The sequence below is a fragment of the Ctenopharyngodon idella genome, chromosome 21 (genome assembly GCF_019924925.1).
Source record: "Ctenopharyngodon idella isolate HZGC_01 chromosome 21, HZGC01, whole genome shotgun sequence".
In the NCBI taxonomy this organism is placed as follows: domain Eukaryota; kingdom Metazoa; phylum Chordata; class Actinopteri; order Cypriniformes; family Xenocyprididae; genus Ctenopharyngodon; species Ctenopharyngodon idella.
In genome coordinates, this window is record NC_067240.1 from 27286958 (window position 1) to 27308126 (window position 21169).

Sequence of the window (21169 nt, forward strand, 5' to 3'; positions counted from 1 at the left end):
TATCATGAGGCAATATCGATACCCCCCTTTGGCACTGGGTAGTGGACCAATGAAATCCAATTGTAAGGACTCCCAGGGTCCTTTAGGTGGTTCTGGCCTGCGCAGATTTGTTTGGCCTAGCTTTCCCTGGTTAATTGTAGCACACACCAGACAGGTGTTGCACAATCTTTCAATGTCAGCTGTCCTTCCTTGCCACCAAAATTGTTTTTGTATCAATTGTGCCGTTTTTGCGAATAATCATGATACAATTTGATTATTGGTTTTTGGAGCACTTCTGGAACTACAAATTTCCCATCTCGGATGACTATGCCTTCGATTATGTTAACCATCTGATAATGTTTCAAGTGTGGTACAAGTTCTCCATCAGAGACCCACAGATCTTGTTGATACTGTTTGAGGTCTATGGGCGTAACTTGCGCTGCACTTGCTACAGAAACAGAGGGTGTTTTGTTTTGCCATAAGTCACCTTTCACTGCTGCCAGCTTAGCCAATTGGTCAGCAATATTATTGTTTTTCTCATGCAGATCTGGATTTTTGTTGATGTGTGCACGCACTTTTACAACGAAGATGGGGGTTTCTCGCGCTTGTATAGCTTGCCAAATTGCGGTTATAGTGTTGAAATGTTTTATAGGCATTCCGGCAGACGTGAGAAAGTTCCGCAATTGCCACTGAGCCATAAAGTCTGTTACCATGCCAAACTTGTAACGGCTGTCCGTATATACGCAGAGCGGTTCAGGGTGTGCCTTGATCGCTTCTAGCAGTGCAACGAGTTCAGCTTCCTGTGCGGATATGTTTGATGGTCATTTAAACAACAGCTGCTGTTTTGCATCTGTATCGGGGAGATGAGGAGCCCACACTGCACAGCCAGTATAGAAATGACCATTTTGGCAGAATCGAGAACCATCAATGTATATCTGCGCTTGGCCTACTAATGGCTGGTCATGTACAAGGCTTTGTGCCTCTTGTTCAGGCTGGCATGTGTGTGGATGTCCCTCAACATCCCCGAGCAGATGTGGCAAGATTCGCATGTTTTTTATTGTGATTTTGCATGCTTGAATGTCTGCTAGCTATCTCGCTAATCTTTGGGAGGAAACTCCCCTTATCCGGCCTTGTAACAGCATTCATACAGGCATGTGCGTTGTGTGTATAACAACAGGTTGAAAACCGACAATGGGTTCTGTTGTTTTTAGCATCCAATGCACCGCGAGCACCTGCTGTGTACATGGGTCAAATCCTTGTTCAACTAGAGATTTTTTTCTGGCTGTAATAAGCGATTGGTCGCAGTTTTCCCCCGTATTCCTGAGCTAAGACTCCACTTAATGTGATTTCATGCGCGTTTACTTGAATATGAAAATCTTTTGATGGGCTGGGCAAGCCCAGGGCGGGCGCGGCGCACAGTCGTTGTTTTAAATCGGTAAATGCTTGTTCGAGCTTGCCAGTTCATTCAAGGACATCATTTGGCTTTGATTTGCCTTTTAAAAGCGAATACAACAGTGCGGCGGTATTTGCAAAATCAGGGATGAAATCTCGTAAATAGTTTGTTGTACCTAACACTTTTTGCATCGAGTTTAAAGTATGAGGTCCGGGGCAGTTCGGCAATGCATTTCATTCTGTCATCTGTTAAGGCTCTGTGACTTTGAGTCAGAGTGTACCCTAAGTAGTGTACTTCCCTTTGTGCAATTTGGGCTTTTTCTTTGTTCATTTTGAAGCCTGCGTCGCCTAACATCTGTAACACTTTGTCAACCAGCTGCAAGTGGTTCTTCTGTGGCTATTAGAATGTCGTCTACATAGTGAACTACTTTGCCAGTCCCTAGTAAGGGACTGAGCACATCTGCCACAGCTCGGTGAAAAATGGCTGGGCTGTTGTGAAGACCCTGTGGCATTCGTTCCCATGTGTACTGCATTTGATTTACAGTAAATGCTAGCTTCCATTGGTCTTCTCGTTTGACTTTGATAGACCAGAAGCCATTTACCATTAGGTTTTGGAACTGGCAAACATGGAGAATTTGTGGTTGAACTGCATCGCCCGAACTATCCCTCTAACCACAAGCTGTTTTACTATCTCATGAACAGCGACGTCTGCCTCTGGCTTGATGCGATATTGTTTTTGTGGGGGAGGAGGCTCTCCCTCAATGCATACTTCGAAGTCAATGAGGTCACAGTTGTGTTTATGATTGGCCCAAACATTGCTGTGTTTGTTGATGAGAAGTTGAATCGGATCTGTACTGGATATGGACATAATGCCGACATGGCTTATAGACAGGCATTTCTTTGCTGTTTTGTTAGTTTGTACTTCAATTTGTTTTTCAAAACAATGAATTACAAAGCCATGCTTTCTCATGATGTCCATACCTAACACAGTTCCTTCGCTGTTATCTGGTAAATACCAGAATGGCTCGTTTAACACTACCATGCCTAAATCAAGCTGGACTGGCTGCGTTTGAGTTGCTGTCATCAAAGTATCGCCTATACATTTAATCTGGATCATTTGTGTGCTTAAGGGTAGCGGAATGTTTGTGCAGGAGTAGGCGGCACCAGTATCAGCAAGAATGTTAACTAACCGGCCTCCAAAGTTAGCTCTTATTTTGATTCTATTGCCTCTTTTGATAATGCTTCCAGCAATGGAGGCCACACAACCCTATTGGGGATTGTTATATCTTGCTAGTAGGACAACGAGATCTGCCTGCAAATTTTTGTACGGGCTGTCTTGGTTTGGCGGTTGGTTTTCGGCTTGATTTGGGCTGCTCTCTGGAGCATTATTTTTTGCAATCACATTTCCTAAGCGTTTGAGGATCTCACTGTCATTTTTTGAATATGGTTTTTGATTGTTTTGCATTCTTTTTAATTTGAAACAGTTGTGCGCAAGATGGTTTTTTCTCCTGCAGTAAAAACATTGAGGTGAAAGTTGAGGCTTCGAGTTAGGATTTTCAATGCCTTTTCCCTCAGCTAGCCATTGCGTTGTTGAAACGTAACAAGCTTTGGTTTGTTTAAGCCTGGTTTCTATTTTGGAAGCCCAATCCACCAATGACCGGTAGGTATTCTCAGATGGATCAGCTCCATGAACTAGCACTTGCTGAATGTGAGGCCCTGCATTATTTTTCACGAGTTGAAGTAAAACTTCCTGATCGCGCTGTGCATCTTCCAAACCTGAGTGCTCTTTGTACGTCATCCATAAACGCTCCGCATAAATTTCAAATGGCTCTTTGTTGGCCTGTTTTATTTCTAAAATCCTATTCCACTCAGCATGTGTTGGTCCCCTTAGCTCTAATAGAGTCTCCCTTAATCTTTGATACACATTGTTTTCATTCTCACCTTCTTGCTTGATTACAATTTCTCCAGATCTTAATTCAGGGGACATTTTTGGTTTTAGTTCCTCTGGAATAGTGAGGAGAGCAATTGCCAAACATCTCTGACCTCTAAATTGTACACTGATGCCTGTAGCATTAAGTTGTCCCAGTAGAGTTGGAAAGGGCCTTTCCTTGGCATCATTCCCACAACTTCTTTGTGTTTTGTACATTCTTCGCAAGTTAAAGGACTAGGTTTTGTCCTTGGAGTTCGGCTATGAACCTCAGTCAGGGACAAACGATCTTTAACGTTGCTTGCTAGAGCTGCAACGTCATCTTCATCGCTATCACTATTTATCTCGCCTCCAATTGTAGAATTTATCGCCACTGTTTTGACTGCAGCTATGGGAAATCCTGCAGACCTGCAGCACTCTTCGAGAGCAGATGTGTATTTTTTATCTAATTTTAGCTTCTTTTCAAGCTTTTTAATGTGCGTTTCCATAGCGTCGCCCTGTCTTGCCCAAGTTTGTTTTTCATACACAGATGCTTCAACCTGTTCTCTGAGCTTTTTCAGCTCATCTAATCATGTTGCTTCTAGCTCTTTTATGTTCGCTATCATGCGTTCGTTTTCTGCAATAGTTGCCAAATCATTTCGACGTAGCGTATAAACAATCTTGACCAGTAGTTTTCGATAGGAAGATTTAGTTTCCAATTTTCGGCCTTCAGTAACGTACCAGGCTAGAATTTGGTCATTGTTCCAATCAAAATCTACTCCCTTGTTACGCAGACGAAAAAGGAGAGCTTTCATTTGCAACGCAAGAGATTCCATTATATCCCTGTCTACACTCGAGCTACCATTTCCCTGATAAGCCATGTTGTTTTTCTAATAATCTCAAACACCACCGGGTTTTTTCGGTTCCGGTCTATCCTGGGTATACAGACCCGTTCTACAAATGTGTCTATATGAGGTGCGTCTAGGTTTTCCCTCAAACGTTTCTAAAAGGTAAACAAAAGTAGCTGCAGGCAGAGAAGGAGAAGCTCAAACCTCATGCTCCGTTTGGATCTGAATTGTCGCGCCGGAAGACATCACTCGCCTGAGACTTGAGGATCACGTCGGGGTCACCACTTTGCTTGTTCATACAAAAATACAGTTTTCTTAGTTACGATACTGCAACTTGCTACGTCAATGATAGACAGAAATCGAAAGGTCCCACATGATGTGCTACATGCTCCTTTCATGGGGCCTTTAGTTTGACCTTTCCTGGCGCAGATTTATGGAAATAATGGACTCCAGTAATCTACTAGTCATAATGATTTCAGAGGAATCCAAGATAAATCAAGATTAACATTTATTGTTTTGCCAGGCAGGATTAAACATCAATTAAAAGAATTAAAAAGAATACATCACACAACTGATCAGCATAAAATACAAAGTACAATTCAAAACATAGTATTAAAAATAATTTCAAAGAGTCAGCATACCTGGCAAATAGAGAGATACACACAGATGCTTCCTTGAGTGGTATGCCAAATCCCTTTAAATACCCCAAGTCTTGACAAAAGGACTGTAAACATTTAGCACCCAAATATTTATGCAGGTTTTGCTGGACCTTTTCTCGTGTCCCAAATGCCTGGTTTTGGGGATCAAAACAAATTGTTAATAAGGATCTTATTCCCACATCTCCCACACCAGGAGAACAGGTTTTGTTTTCTTTATTCTTGTCTTTTCTATTGATGTGGGAGTGAAAGTATTAGTGAAAGTATTTACATTGATGTCACATCTAACAGCCAAGATAGTAGATTTGTGAGACTTGCATGGCCTGAGGGGAAGGAGAGGGTGTGAGGAGTCAGGAACTCAGCATGGGGGGGATGAGAGGAGGTTGAGCCAGGTGTTGTCCTGTGCTCTTTCTCACAGATCCTCTCTTCAGATTAGTGAGTTTCATTGTTTTATTACAGGATAGGAATCTTGAATTCAGTCTTGGTAAAATCCATCCTTACAGCACTTATTCAGGGTACATTGGCAAGGGAAATACTATTTCACCGTACGCCTAACTTTCGGATGCAAAAGCAGCCCAAAGATTTTTGACATGTTATCAGAAGCCGTTTGTTGGATTTTGTCAAACAACTACGCGATTCCTCATCTCATTCACCTGCTGGATGATTTTCTAATAATTTTGCTGCCTGACGCCATACCAGCTGCGAATATCCTCATAGTCCAAAACGTTTTCTCCGAGCTCGGAATCCCCATCGCCCAGGAAAAAACCATGGGTCCCGCCACATCCATCGAGTTCCTCTGTATTAATTTAGATTCAGTGAAATCCCAGGCTTCCCTGCCCAAGGAAAAAATCGACAGGATAATCCTTGTATCATCTACCCTCTTAGACAACTCAAATTGTTCCAAACGCGAGCTCCTATCCCTGCTCGGCCACTTAAACTTCGCTATGCACATCATTCCGCAAGGCCGCCCCTTCATTTCGCACCTCCTTTCACTCGCGTCTTCAGTCCAAGCGCTAGAAGACCTAATTTCCATCACTCAGGCATGCCCTGACGAACTCCGATTATGGATAACATTCCTTAAACAGTGGACCGCCTTATCTTTTTTCAACCCATCAATACTGCCACACACTCGACGCTATGTTTATTCTTGCCTTTTTCGGTTTTCTTAGATGTTCAGAACTTGCTATCACTTCCAAATTTGACCCAAAAGTCCACCCCACCATCTCAGACTTAGCAGTACTCGATAGTGAAACAATCTCTTATCTGATTAAGCAAAGCAAGACAGACCAAACCAAAAAAAGGCCATTTCATCTAGATTTTCAACCTCTCATCACCAATCCAACCATACCAATCTGTTCTGGCATATCTTCAATTGAGAAGCTCCCAAGCTAAATCCCTTTTCGAACCCTTATTCATAGACGACTCCAACAAACCTGTGACAAGCTTTTGGTTCCAAAAACACCTCAAATCCGTTCTCCAACAGTCCGTCATCCCAGCACAAAATTTCTCCAATCACTCCTTCTGCAACTTCGGCAGCCCAAAAAGGTCTCTCCCAACAGCAGATCCAAGCTCTCAGAAGATGGACCTCAGACGCCTTCCAAAGCTACATCAGGACCAAAAAGCCCACCAAACCCTCATTGGTTTAAAAAAAAAAAAAAACTCTCTTTACCCATCCAGCAAGGCTTACCCGTCCAGGTACTGCAAAAGCCTGCTAGTCATGCATCTACATTTTCTCCTTCCCCATCAAACGAGTACTGATCTCCCAGCGGACGCAGCAACCACCCTCCTTATTGGCCATCCATGTCTTTCTTTCTCCATCCAGCAAGGCTTACACGTCCGATGCCACGAGCATCGGCCTCCTAGAACATTGGTCTCCCTGAGCATTGGTTTCCCAGAGCTTTGGTCTCCCAGAGCATTGGTGTCCCAGAGCATTGGTCTCCTGGAGCATTGGTCTCCCAGAGCATTGGTCTCCTAGAGCATTGGTCTTCTAGAGCACACCATGAGAGCCTCCTGGTCAGTGCTTATCTTTCCTCGTCCGGCGTGGCTTACCCATCCAATGCTGCGAACATTGGATGCTGCGAGAGCTCTCCTGACCGATCGTTCCAAATTCGGCTTCTCCTTGTTTGTCGGCCAGTAGGGCCCATCCACCCAGCGCCGTGAGCTGCTCCTGCTGGAGGCAACACAGGTTCTCCTGGTCAAGTGACCAGGCTTCTTTTTAACACGCCAGCCCGCCAATTCTCTGCGTCTTTTGGGGGTCTTTAGTCTGGCAGCTGTCCTTTGCTCTTTCTGCTATTTGGGGGAGTACTCTGGGTTCGGGCCAATATTCCGAGCTCGGAGCCCTCCCCCTGGACAGCACGCCAAACACGCATAACTTTTATTCTTGAATTATATGTACATGTGAACTTGTGAAATGATGTTTTATTAACAAGATTCGGGAGGAGCAGGTTCAGATAATTAACCTGATTAGCACAGGTGCAGAGCATTCAGTTAATCAACTCAACCAATAACAAGAGGTATAAATACAGCAGACTTACCTCTGTTCTTCTGAGAGTTTATCAGCATCCCTCCTCCACCCCATCTCCTCACTTCTAGTTCTATCTATTTTTACCACACCGGGGCAGTACTCTGGGTTCGGACCAATATTCTGAGCTCTGAGCCCTCCCCCCGGACAGCACGCCAAATACGCATAACTTTTATTCTTGAATTATATGTACATGTGAACTCGTGAATTGTTGCTCTAATTGATCAAACCGAGAAACCACAAGGAGCTTTTATCGTGTACCAAAAGTTGTTGTTCAGCAGGGGAGAAAAATGCAAGAAATTGACTGAAAAATGCAGGAAAAAGTGGCTTGTAATACTGCATCTGTGGTCGGGAGGAGCCAAGTTGCATCCTCCTGCATCGCGTATGTACTGCAAACGAAGTATGTGTGAACCTGCCGTTAGGTGCCTTGCTCAAGAGCACCTCAGCTATTTCCTGCTGGTATTGAGAATCAAACACACAAACTTTGGGTTCTAACAATTAGGCTACGACCGACATAAACATACTGTAAAAGAGGGTGGCACAGTGGCTCAGTGTAATGTCTGCAGCGTTGTTTCAAATAAAGAGAGATGAGGATCTAAATGCAAACAGTTTATTCCACATGTGCACAGTAATCCACAAACAGGCATGACATGAGTCCAAGCAAAGCAGTGAATAATCCAAGGCAGACCAAACATAAATCCAGGCAAGGCATGACCACCATGACGAAATAACACAACAAACATACGTTGAGAAACTCAAACAATAACCGACAAACGCTGACTAAAACAGGGACCTATTTATACAGAGAAAGAGTAACGAGATAACAAGGTAACAAGGCGAGGGGATAATCGTCAAGGCAACTAACAAGGGTGACCATAGCAGAGATTGTCCCTGCGTTCCATTCGGAAGGGCTCATCCCTATGCCCTAATCCCTTCAAAGGGTTTACCCTCTGGAGTGAGAGCTTCGAAGGGATGAAGGGTGTAGGGGTCAAAAAAAATATTTTTTTGGAAGGCACTTCTGCGTCATCTTAACAAGACAATCAAGGAGGAGCAGATTGTGCAAGCTGCGCCCTTTGTTTAACGTTAGTTTATTTATTTATTTATTTTTGGTTTGTCGCACCATAATGTATATTGTATCTATGTATTTTAAACATTTGAATGGACTGATTAAGGGAGCTGTGAAGTATTTTTAAGTACAATGTCGTTTTGATCATATTAATGTACCAAATCTAACTCGTATAAATATTACAGTAGTATAGAAAAATACTATACATACATTTATAGGTAAAATCGAACTCCGAGCCTCGTGTACCCATTCTGTGACATCAAACAACTTCTCTGTGCAAAGGATCATGGGGGCCCGAAGTGCCCATCAGTTGTACCCTTCGTAATCCTTCATTCCGAAGGGCCCTTTGAAGTGGGCTGAGCGTATGAGGTAACACAGCACTGTTTATCATATTAGATACATTTGAGTGTGTTGCTGCCAAGCAAACGCTGTGAGACACTTGTTGCCCATTGCAGTAAGCTAGATCGATTGTAGAATACCATATTAATAATTGCTGGATGGCTTGTGCTGATAAATGGCATGCAATTAAATACAAACGTATTGTATGATGGAGAAAATTATGTATTATACTGTTACTATAAATAAAGCTGCATTTGATTTGTCACACAACAGAAGGATGCAGACAGGTAACATGGGTGTAGAATACACGGGGGACGTATTTAAAACGGGGGCACTTTTTAATAAAACGTTTTATTCTTAACTAAAATGAGGCGATCTAAACATTATGGAGCGCTCACTCTCATGTAATATATGTTTCAAGCATACTGGAAGCCGGAGGACTTCACAGAACGGTTTCGTAGAAGTAATTCAGCTATTCGAATAACACGACGCATAAGGACCTGTCCTAAATGGCACACTTCATATGCACTTTCGGCCTTGTGGACTTATAATGGCCGCTGCGTGCGCGTGTCCTTTAAGCTTAAATGACGAATGGGACACCCTACGGTCTTGTGGACTTAAAGAAGGGTGCTTGTGAGCACCCCCTTTGCGGCTGCTATGCACGCTTGATGCGCACTTCTGCTGAGCCCGCAAGACCCGGCAGTCAAAGTGGCATTACGTCGTGAAAGTGCGGACTCAGAGGAAGACCGTGAGGGTTTAGGGTGCCATTTGGGACAGGGCCTCACTCGTATTGTTTTGAATGGGGGAAAGTGCAATGCGCAATATGGTGGAATAAGTCCTGCCTTCTAAATAAAAGCCAATCACTGATTGGTAAAGTCATTGCTTCACTGCAGCGGCCATTAGAAGCTCCGGATCCTATAGAAACAGTCAGACGCATGCGCATTAGCTTGATCCACCCTGAAAAATACCATTTTTTGTCATGATTCGAGCGTTTAGAAACAAAACTTATGAGACAGTTGTTGTTAGATTTCATTGGTGATTTCAAATATGAAATTTAATCGAAAGCTTGGCAAACAGCTTTGGAGAATTTGATGTTTCCCCATTCAAAGAGATAGGAGCTGCACTTGAATGCCTGAGAGGCGTTTCAAAGATGGCCACCGAGTGAAATGACTTGTCTTAAAGGGACTTTGTATTCGCTCTAGCAGCAGCTGAATAAAATGCAGAAGCGCATTAACTGATGAAATGTGAAGACAATAAACACGCAAATGCGAGAAGATATGGATTATTATGTGTGCTTTTCAAGCCATCTCAAGGTATTTGACAATTAAGTATATGAATAATTCAGTGCTAATTGGCAACCTTTTAAATGTTTTTGAAAGAAGTCTCTATGCTTGCCATGGCTGCATTTATTTAATCAAATAATACAGTAAAACAGTAATATTGCAAAATATTATTACAAATTAAAATAGGCTAACTGTTTCTGTTATAAAGCGTTGCTGAAGCAGGGATTAAGCAGATAACGGACTTCCACAAACGTAGGGCATTTATTAGGCAAGCAAGCAGAACAGCAAACACATAAACCAGGTATACAACAACAAGAACGGACCGGGAGTGCAGGGAGTGAGTCCAATTTAAAGGGTGTGCTGATGACGAGGAACAGGTGCCGGGGATCCAGGAAAGGGAAGCTGATGAGGGAAGTGAGATCAGGTGTGCAAACAAGGAGGATACTGGGAAATGGAGTCCAGGACAGGCGTGACTGTGACAGTTTCTATGTGAATATACTTTAAAATGTCATTTATATTCTGTGATCAAAGCTGAATTTTCAGCATCATTACTCCAGTTTTCAGTGTCACATGATCCTTCAGAAATTTTTCTAATATGATGATTTGCTGCTCAAGAAACATTTATGATTATTATCTGTGTTGAAAACAGTTGCTTAAAATGATTGTGGATACCATCATGCATTTAATTTTTCTGGATTCTTTGATGAATAGAAAGTTCAATCAACAATATTTATTTGCATTTATTGTCACTGTCACTTTTGATCAATTTAATGCATCATTGATGAATAAAAGTATTAATTTCTCTCTTTTTAATCTTACCAAAAATGTTTCAATTTTGTATCATGGTTTCCACAAAAATATGAAGCAGCACAACTGTTTTCTACATTGATAATAATTAAAAATGTTTCTTGAGCAGCAAATCAGCATATTAGAATGATTTCTGAAGGATCATGTGACACTGAAGACTGGAGTAATGATGCTGAAAATTCAGTTTTGACCACATATATTACAATATATTCACATAGTAAACAGCTATTTTAAATTGTTATACTGTTTCACAATATTACTGTTTTTACTGCATTTTTTGATTAAATAAATCCAGCCTTGGTGAGCAGAAGAGACATATTTCAATTGTAATGTTTTTACACTGTATAAAATTCATAAGGACTTAATGCACAAGTGTTTGTAGTACATAAACCAATCATAAAATTGTCATAAAATATAGGGACAAATATTAGATATTGTTTATTGTTCAGCAGTGTATTTGATTTCTTATTAAAGGCAAATTTATTTCAAATTAAATGCAAGAGATGAGATTAAAAATAAATAAATAAATAAAATAAAATCGATCAATTATTCAATGGTCAGATAAAAACTGGTATTACACCCAACATTTCTGTCCCCCTCACTTTTGAAATGATGGCTACGCCCCTGCAGGTAAGTTGTATAAAAACACAGAGTTTATTGAACAGAGGCACAGAACTGGACAAGAATGTAGACTGGTGAGTTTAGAACAATATGCAGATAGAATGTTGACTTAGCTTGAAGTAATTTTAATGTCTCTTTTGCAGATGAATGTATCAGAAGAAGACGAAGGGCGGATGACAGATAACTGAAGACGGGTAAGGATTCCAATGAGCAGGTAAGTCTAAGGTGTCTTTAGAGTTCGTACAGACAAGACCAGACAAGGGAATGCAGGAGAAGTGTCTCTTTATAGTGAGGGCTGATGATGAGGTGCAGTGAATCAGGATTCCAGGGAAAGTGAACGAGTCGGTAAGCGTGCTGATCTGGTGATGATGGGTTGTAATTGGTCTGTGATGGTCGTGACTCCGTGACATGATTATGCTATGTTAGCTACTTGACAAAATAGTGATTTTTTCTGAGGCATATTAAAACATGGTACTCTCGGAAAATCAAGAAAACTAGATTTAAACAATAAGACTAAACGTGTTGAGCTATATAACAATAATTACAATCCAAACAGTTGCTCATCTGTCCTCCTCCAAAAAACAACCTTTTTTCAAGCACCTTATTACGACCTATATTTACGTTTTAAAGTCATGCACCCTCTAGCTGGCGTAAAAATAATGACAGTGTCGTGTTGCGTCTGTCATCAAGAAATGACGTATGACCGTCATTACCAATCAAAATGCGTGTTCATTTAAATGCAATGTGTGGACTTTTTACACAGTCCCTTACCCGCCATTTGTCCTATTTCCATTTTGCAAAACTCATTTTTTTATTAACGACTACACCCACCCCAACACTAAACCTACCCTTAGTGATTTATAGTACATATACACTTTATGAGCACATGCATTCCCTGGGATCAAACCCACAATCGCATGATCACATGATCGCATATTTTTGGATATTGCAATGCTCTACCAATTGAGCTACGCAAAACCCAAAATACTACACAGATAAAAGGGAACAATGCATTAAAATGAAAGTGTCCTGTTGTCGATAGGGGCGCAACTTTAGTAAACGCTCCTATGGGTTGTATTTCAGGGAAGTGACAAACGACCTATATGGGCATATTAGTTGGAGGACATGTTGCTAATAAAACATGCAATATATTTCCATGGTTTCTACAAAATAAAATCGGAAATCGAGGGTAACGCGGGTATGACGTCACTGATAGGCGACGCACAGACAGACGGACACGTTCATGTCCTGGTTAAAATTACTTTTTTCTCTGAATTTAAACATTCTTGGAAACATTTGGGATACAGAAGTGAGTACACCCCTCACATTTTTGTAAATATTTTATTATATCTTTTCATGTGACAACACTGAAGAAATGACTCTTTGCTACAATGTAAAGTAGTGAGTGTACAGCTTGTATAACAGTGTAAATTTTCTGTCCCCTCAAAATAACTCAACACACAGCCATTAATGTCTAAACCGCTGGCCACAAAAGTGAGTACACCCCTAAGTGAATATGTCCAAATTGGGCCCAATTAGCCATTTTCTCTCCCCGGTGTCATGTGACTCGTTAGTGTCACACGGTCTCAGGTGTGAATGGGGAGCAGGTGTGTTAAATTTGGTGTTATCGCTCTCACTCTCTCATACTGGTCACTGGAAGTTCAACATGGCACCTCATGGCAAAGAACTCTCTGAGGATCTGAAAAAAAGAATTGTTGCTCAGTGGTTCTCAACCGGGGGGGCGCGGACACTCTCCCGGGGGGGCGCGAGTAGGCTACAAGATGGGAGGAAAAAAAACCTGGAAAAAAAAAAAAACATTTGCAATTTTTTTTATCACTAAACTACTGTCATAAAAAGTTATAGTTTTGTATATACAGAACTCCTGATTAAAATTAAAATGTGTTAGGACTGATTTAAAAAAAAAAAAAGTTTTGAACAAATTTGATTGGTTTGTCGATAGTGAGCGCAAACGCAGGTGATAAGCGGTTTTATTAAGCGAGTCATTGAATCGTTCATTCACGATTCGTTCAAACGGCCGATTCATCAAGAATGAGACAGATGTTTGTGAATGGGTCATTGAATCTTTGACTCAAACGATTTGTTCAAAACACTGAATCATTCAAAACACGATTGAGTGTTGCTGTGAGATGCGCTATGTTGTGATCTTTGTTTGGATTCATCGGATCTATTTTCGCTGCTAAAATAGACCAAAACAGTCATTATTTCGTCTAAAATGTAAGTGACTTAATATTATTAACTTGTTTGTTGAACTGTCATATCAGTGTCACATTTTCAATCGCGAGGTGATGGTAAATTAAGTGATGGTCAGTTGTCAGCTCTCTTGGTCGTCAGGTCGTGTGATGTATGTTGCTGAACTGTATTCAAATGTTATAAATATAAAAACACCACATTTTGAAATTTAACTGCAGTATGTCAGTTTAGTTTATTTGTGTGTGCTGCGCTCATAGACTTTAGAAGACGGCGCTCATTTGTTTGATTTCTCCTCGAGAAGCTGCGCAAGCCTCAAAAGTTTAAGGTCCTTGCACCCTGACTGAGTCCGAAACTGTCGTATTCGTTTTTTTCATATTCGTCATTTGGTGGCTCTCAATTGTCAAAAACACCCATCAAAATATTTGCTACGGATGCGAAAAATGCAGAAAATCGAACCATCTGAATTAATTTTTATGACGGACGGAATATATATATATATATATATATATTATATATAGCACCTGTCAGCAATGAGAAAACAATTTGCGACATACTTTAAAGAGGATTATAGCTCCTTTGCGTGGGTTCGAGATCCGTTTGTGTGCACAGCAAACGAGCTATCAATTGATATGCAGGAACAGCTTATTGAGCTGAAGAGTGACAGTAGACTGAAGGAACTCTTTAGCTCCTGCCCTCTTTTGTCATTCTGGGCAGCATTGATACAGGAATACCCTCAACTTTGTGACGTTGCCTTGAAGATTCTCCTTCCTTTCGCGTCGACATATTTGTGTGAGGCAGGATTCTCAAAAATGACTGCACTCAAAACGAAATACCGCAATGGTGCACAAATCGAGGATGATTTGAGGCTATGTTTATCAAACATTGAGCCAAGAATTGAGGATTTTTGCTTTGCAAGGCAAAGCAGGCTCAGGTCTCACATTAACATCACCTACCTGCAAGCTTCTGTAAAAAATGCAGATGATGCCTACTATTAGACCTAGTAATAATAACAATAATAAAGCATAAATTAATATCAGAGGTCTGGTGCCAATTCCCAATTATAGCAATAGCCTAGTAATGATAATAGGCCTACTGATGATGATGATGATTATTATTATTATTATAATTATAATAATAACAACAACAACAACAACAACAATAAAGCATGTAACCTCATATAATTATATAGCAATAGCCTAGTAATGATGATAGGCCTACTGATGATGATGATAATAATAATAATAATAATAATAATAATAATAATGCCTGCAAGCTCACATTAGAAGTCTGGTGCTACTGGCAATTATAACAATAGCCTAGTAATGATAATAGGCCTACCTACCGCTACTGGTGATAATAATAATAATAATAATAATAATAATAATAATGGGGGGGAGGGGGTGGCACAGCTTGCAAAAGGTTGAGAACCCCTGCTCTACATAAAGATGGCGTAGGCTATAAGAAGTTTGCCAGGACCCTGAAACTGAGCTGCAGCACGGTGGCCAAGAACATACAGCGGTTTAACAGGACAGGTTCCACTCAGAACAGGCCTCGCCATGCTTGACCAAAGAAGTTGAGTGCACGTGCTCAGCGTCATATCCAGAGGTTGTGTTTGGAAATAGACGTATTGAGGTTGAAGGGTTGGGGGGTCAGCCTGTCAGTGCTCAGACCATACGCCGTACACTGCATCAAATTGGTCTGTATGGCTGTCGTCCCAGAAGGAAGCCACAAGAAAGCCCGCAAACAGTTTGCTGAAGACAAGCAGACTAAGGAACCATGTCCTGTGGTCTGATGAGACCAAGATAAACTTATTTGGTTCAGATGGTGTCAAGCGTGCGTGACGGCAACCAGGTGAGGAGAACAAAGCAGGGATAAAGGGATAGTTCACCCAAAAATGAAAATTAGATGTTTCTCTTTTTACCCCCAGGGCATCCAATTTGTAGGTGACTTTGTTTCTTCAGTAGAACACAAATGATGATTTTTAACCCCAACCGTTGCCGTCTGTCAGCTGTATAATGCGTGTCAATGGTAACACAATTTATAAGAGTCAAAAAACATGCATAGACAAATCCAAATTAAATATTAAGACAAGAAATGATCGGTTTGTGCGAGAAACCGAACAGTATTTATATCATGTTTCACCTCTAAAACACCACTATGTCCAACTGCGTTCAGCACTCGGTTAGTGAGGTCTGAACGCGCTCTGACAACGGAAGTTGCCATTGTCTGCCAATGAAACTGCCATTGTCAAAGCGCGATCAGACCTCACTAACAGAGAACAAACCGATGGTTTCATGTCTTAGGACATCAATGTGCCGTCATGAGCCGCAGGATTTAATTTGGATTTGTCTATGCATGTTTTTTGACTCTTATAAATTGTTACACCATTGACATGCATTATAAGACTGACAGACTGCAACGGTCGGAGTTAAAAATCATCATTTGTGTTCTACTGAAGAAACAAAGTCACCTACATCTTGGATGCCATGGGGGTAAGCAGATAAACATCAAATTTTCATTTTTGGGTGAACTATCCCTTTAAAAAAAGTCAACAATTTACTCCCATTCTATTCTATTCTAAAATGATACGTAGCATTATAACTTTGCCTGTATTGTTCTTCAAGAATATAAAAGAATCAAAATATTCAGGTAGATGTACACATCCCAAAAAAAATTCCAAACGGCTCAGGTGCAGGACAACAACAACAACAACAAAAAAAAAAAAAAAAAAAAAAAAAAAAACTGATGAATAAAAGAGAAATGTGAAGCCCGCACACTGAAAATAACTGCTCCAATAAATAATTTATTAAATAATGCAACGTTTCGACCAACAGGTCTTCATCAGGCGCAAACATGTGGCATACACTCAACTCTAGACAGACATTAAGTGTTCAACTTAAAGGATTAGTGCACTTTTAATTAAACTTTTCCTGATAATTTACTCACCTCCATGTCATCCAAGATGTTTATGTCTTTCTTTCGTCAGTCGAAAAGTAATTAAGGTTTTTGATGAAAACATTCCAGGATTATTCTCCATATAGTGGACTTCAATGGCCTCCAAACGGTTGAAGGTCAAAATTACAGTTTCAGTGCAGCTTCAAAGGGCTTTAAACGATACCAGACGAGGAATAAGGGTCTTATCTAGAGAAACGATCGACCATTTTCAAAAAAAAAAAAAATAAATACAACTGTATATGCTTTATAAACAAAATATCGCCTTGAACGTACTTCCGGTTTCCACATTCTTCAAAACGCTTTCACTGTATGTCCTACGCCTTCTCTATTCTACTTATGGAAAAAAACGAAACTGGTGCTGCGTTCGTTCCGTAAGTAGAATAGGGAAGGCGTAGGACATACAGCGTAAGCGTTTTGAAAAATGCGGAAACCGGAAGTACGTTCAAGGCGATCATTTGTGTTTATAAAGCATATACAGTTGTATTTTTTTTCGAAAATGACAGATCGTTTCGCTAGATAAGACCCTTATTCCTCGTCTGGTATCGTTTAAAGCTCTTTGAAGCTGCAATGAAACTGTAATTTTGACCTTCAACCATCTGGAGACCATTGAAGTCCACTATAAGGAGAATAATCCTGGAATGTTTTCATCAAAAACCTTAATTTCTTTACTGACATGAACATCTTGGGTGACATGGGGGTGAGTAAATTATCAGGAAAAGTTTATTTAAAAGTGGACTAATCCTTTAAGTTGAACACCTAATGTCTGTCTAGAGTTGAGTGTATGCCACATGTTTGTGCCTGATGAAGACCTGTTGGTCGAAACGTTGCATTATTTATAAGTTATTTATTGGAGCAGTTATTTCCAGTGTGCGGACTTCACATTTCTTTTCTTTTTTTCAAGATTATAACCATATTCAGTTAGGATGCCTTGAGGGTGAGTAAAACATGGGGAAATGTTGATTTGGTAGTGAAATATCACTTTAAGGCAAACATGATTGGAGAAAATTTCAGTAGTTTGCATTGTCTACATTACCTGGTATTCTTTGATCAGACAGCTTGCATCTTCACCAAGGTACATGATCAGGCACTTCAGCAGGCTCTCTCTTCTGATGTCTATGTCCAGACTCTACAAAATGTTCAAGATGTATTGTTATTATTAGACCAAAACACTACTAAATTGATTGCCACAAGCAATTTTGTTTGCATACAACCAATACCTGATCCATAACTTCAATAGTGTCCTTAGTTTTTTCACGGAGGACTCCACCTTTGCTCCTAATAACCTGGAGAACCTGAGAGCTCTGTCTGTCCAAAGAGGCCATAAATCTCGAATGTAAAGGTAAGGTCGTGATGCACAAAAATTCGGCGTTAATCTGTAAGAAAAACAGAAAATAGACTTCTGAAAAAAAAAAATTATTTTACTTTGAGCACTAGTTGTAAAAATATATATACACACAAAGCATTAAACAACAAAAGGTATAATTAGGGTATCTAAGACATTTTCAAAAACACTACACACTAATATACTGGTCGACGCGATACGTTAAAATAAGTGTTTAGGCACGTCACTAAAGACATGTGTTTGGGCCTTCATCAGGGGCGTAAATTTCGTCTGACAGTAGGGGGGGACAAAAACATAATATTTCTGAGCAATTTTTGAAGGGGACAAATAATACAGCCAAAATTTACTTATAAAGGATATATGTAATGTTACACAGAAGAAAACCTTACTACATGGAGACTGCCATTATGCTCATTGTTTCTTTTTGGTTCAATGAAAAAAACTGACTAAATTGGGCAAATATTTTCTTCTTCAAAATCACTTATTTATTGGAGTATTTTTGAAGTTGTTTACAACCAAGTCACCAAAATACGATGAATACACATTGAGCAAAACCCAACACACAACAGTAAATCAATTAGCCTTATTACAGTTCACATATGCTTATCACAATGTTAGTTGTTGTTGGTGTGAGTGACTTAGTATCCAACAAGTAAACATGCTAGCAAACAAGCTAGGTAACATTATAATCGCTAACATAGCGGATTCACGGAAAAAATACATCAGTTATCCTACTTTTTTTGTTTTGTTATGACTAATCACTCAGCATCGTCTGTATTAAAGAGAAAATAATCACTTCATCCGAAGTTTTTGAATAAAATAGCCTTAACGGCCTACTTACTGGAACTCCTCTCAACTAACGTCACTGTCTGCTGAACTCAGAACTGTTCTTTCCCGCCGGCGCCGCCAGACTTCTACACACACAAGTGTGACGTGCGCGGTGGAACAAACCACTGTGAGGCAAGGGAGGGGTGACTCAAAATGTTTCTAAACTTAAAAAGCCCGTTTGTGTTTGTATTGCTTTACTACTTACACAATTATTTTAAGTATATACCATTTATTTACAATCGAGCATGGTTTTTAATTATATTTTTTGGGGGGGACAGCACTCAGGTAGGGGGGGTCATAACCCCGAGGATAAAGTCTACATAATGGCGCTTCTTGGAAACATAGGCGAGTTTGTTCCGAAAGCGGAGTCTTGGTCGGCTTATATTGAACGGCTGGAGCAGTTCTTCGTGGCGAACGACATAAGCCAGGAGAAACAGGTTGCGACCCTGTTGAGTGTGATGGGAGCAACAACCTACGGTTTACTGAGGAACTTGGTACAACCAGAAAAGCCAAAAGATAAGTCGTACAAAGATATTGTGGACATTTTAAAGAGCCATTTCGAGCCAAAGCCTTTGCTGATTGCTGAAAGATTTCATTTTAATCATTGCAACCGAAGAGCTGATGAATCTGTGACGGAATATGCAGCGGAGCTGAAACAATGTGCTGTGAGTTCGGTGCAACGTTGGACGAGGCATTGTGTAAGTGGAATCCGCAACGAAGCCTGCCAACGACGGCTGTTGTCAGTATTGAATCTGACGTTTGCACGTGCGTTTGAGATCGCATTGAGTATGGAGACGGCGGAAAAAGACACGCAGCAGCTGAGAGGGTATGACTCGCGCCCAGGGGAAGTGCATAAAGTGGATGCGCGAGCAGCACGCAATTCCGATCAGACGGAAGACGTGTTACAGATGTCATGGCAAAGATCACAGCCCTCAGGTGTGTCATTTCAAGGAAGCAAAATGCCATAATTGTGGAAAAATTGGTCACATTAAAAGAGCATGCAGAGGAAAAATGCGTTCCCAACAGAGCCACTAGAGGTCGCAGGGGTCAAACTTAAGACTTATACAGGAGATTATGCCTGTATTGGGACAGTTTAAAGCGAAAGTGAGCTATGAAGGACAAAGTGTACTGCTACCCTTAATTGTAGTAAAAGGGGAGGGGCCAGCTCTGTGTGGCAGAAATTGGCTACAAAAGCTTACCTTGAATTGGAAAAAAAATTAAACATGTCAGTCAAGTGCATCAACCAAAGACACTTCAAGAGGTGCTAGATTCATGTCCAGAGGTGTTCAAAGAGGAATTAGGCACACTCAGTGGGATTAAGGCAAAGATACTGGTGAATCCTGAAATTTCCCCACGTTTTTGTAAAGCTCGCCCACTGCCTTTTTCCATGAAGGCTCAAGTTGACACGGAATTGGACAGACTGGAGAAGGCTGGAATAATCACACCTGTAAAACACAGTGAATGAGCAGCACCCATTGTGCCGGTGATAAAAAAAGACAAAACCATAAGACTGTGTGGAGACTATAAATTAACCGTGAATCAAGCAGCTACTACAGAAACGTACCCATTACCCCGGATTGAGGAGTTGATGGCTACTCTGAGTGGAGGAACTGTGTTTTCTAAAATAGACCTAGCTTCAGCGTACCAGCAGGTTCTTTTAAATGACGAGTCGAAACAGCTGTTGACCATCAACACACACAGAGGATTATTTGTCTACAATAGACTACCATTTGGTGTCAGCTCAGCACCCTCGATTTTTCAAAGAATTATGGAGAACATCATGAAAGATCTTGATGTTGTCGTTTACCTTGATGACCTCATGGTCACTGGAAGAACAGAACATGAACATCTGCTGCGGCTACAGGCAGTGCTGCAAAGACTCAAGGAGAACGGCTTGAGAGTGAAGAAGTCAAAATGTGAGTTTGGCAAGACGCAAATTGAATATCTAGGATTTGTGTTAGACAGCAAGGGCCTTCATCCATCTCCAGACAAAGTTGCTGCAATCAAGGATGCACCTGTGTGAAGGAGCTGAGAGCATTTCTGGGTTTAGTCAATTACTATGGACGTTTTTTGCCCAACCAAAGTACAATGGCAGCTCCTCTCTACAGGCTGTTAAGAGATAATGTAACCTGGGAATGGAAACAGTCAGAGCAAAGAGCGTTTAAAAAATGCAAAGATTTGCTGACGGACGAAAGCATTCTGGTACATTATGATCCAAGTCTTCCACTTACCTTAGCCTGCGATTCGTCGGCATATGGAATTGGAGCGGTTCTGCAACACACCATGCCCACTGGAGAGGAACGTCCAGTGGCTTATACCTCACGAACTCTTGCACCTGCTGAGAAAAAGTACTCTCAAATTGAGAAAGAGGGACTGGCGCTCATTTTTGGAGTTAAAAAGTTTCATCAATATCTG

At 40.8% G+C, this 21169-nt stretch overlaps 1 long non-coding RNA gene across 1 annotated transcript; it reads right to left on the minus strand.

Annotated features, from left to right (window-relative positions):
• Positions 1 to 11515: 11515 nt before the first annotated feature.
• On the minus strand, positions 11516 to 18828 carry LOC127503811 (uncharacterized). The gene is made up of 4 exons (XR_007927220.1): positions 18768 to 18828; positions 17802 to 17957; positions 17618 to 17710; positions 11516 to 13216 (listed from the first exon to the last, which is right to left on the minus strand). It is a non-coding gene; the product is annotated as an uncharacterized LOC127503811 (long non-coding RNA).
• Positions 18829 to 21169: the final 2341 nt, after the last annotated feature.